Genomic DNA, 881 nt, shown 5'->3' with positions numbered 1-881 from the left:
GGAAGGTGGCTGTAAAATGGGTGCAACTACTCTGGAAAACAGCCTACTGAAGCCACTCATTCACCTGTCCTGTGACCCAGCAATTCCCCCTGTAGGTATGTATACCAAGCAGAAATGTCCACCAAAAGATATGATTAAAAATGTTCACAGCAGGGGGTGCCTGGGTGGCTCAGTCGTTAAGCATCTGCCTTTGGCTCAGGTCATGATCCCGGGGTCCTGGGATTGAGCCCTGCTTCGGGCTCCCTGCTCAGTGGGGAGCCTGCTTCTCCCTCTCCCACTCCTTCTGCTTGTGTTCCCTTTCTCACTGTGTCTCTATCAAGTAAATAAATAAAATCTTAAAAAAAAAATTCACAGCAGCTTTATTCAGAAGAGCCCCTAACTATACGTGGGCGGTAGGATGAATTAATAAGTTGTGGTAGATTCATTTAATGGAAAGCAGCAATCAAGAATGAATGGACAATACATGTGACAACGTGGATGAATGTCACAGACGTAAAGGTGGAATGAAAGAACTTTGCCAAGCACAGCTTCTGCTTATACAAAATTCGTGGACAGGCCAGACAAACCAGGTGGCAGAAGCTGGAATCTTGTTTGCCTCCGGGGTTGGGAGGTGGGGTGGTTGGGAAGGGGCCCAGAGGAGCCCTCTGGTGGCTAGAAATGTTCTTTCTTTTTTTTTTTCTTTTTTTTTTTTTAAAGATTTTATTTATTCATTTGACAGAGAGAGATCACAAGTAGGCAGAGAGGCAGGCAGAGAGAGAGGGGGAAGCAGGCTTCCTGCCGAGCAGAGAGCCCGACGCGGGGCTCGATCCCAGGACCCTGGGATCATGACCCGAGCCGAAGGCAGAGGCCCTAACCCACTGAGCCACCCAGGCGCCCCTAGA

This window comes from Enhydra lutris, unplaced genomic scaffold (assembly GCF_002288905.1).
Source record: "Enhydra lutris kenyoni isolate GAN:26980312 unplaced genomic scaffold, ASM228890v2 scaffoldscaffold31, whole genome shotgun sequence".
NCBI classification, from domain to species: domain Eukaryota; kingdom Metazoa; phylum Chordata; class Mammalia; order Carnivora; family Mustelidae; genus Enhydra; species Enhydra lutris.
Note: the sequence above shows the minus strand (reverse complement) of the source record.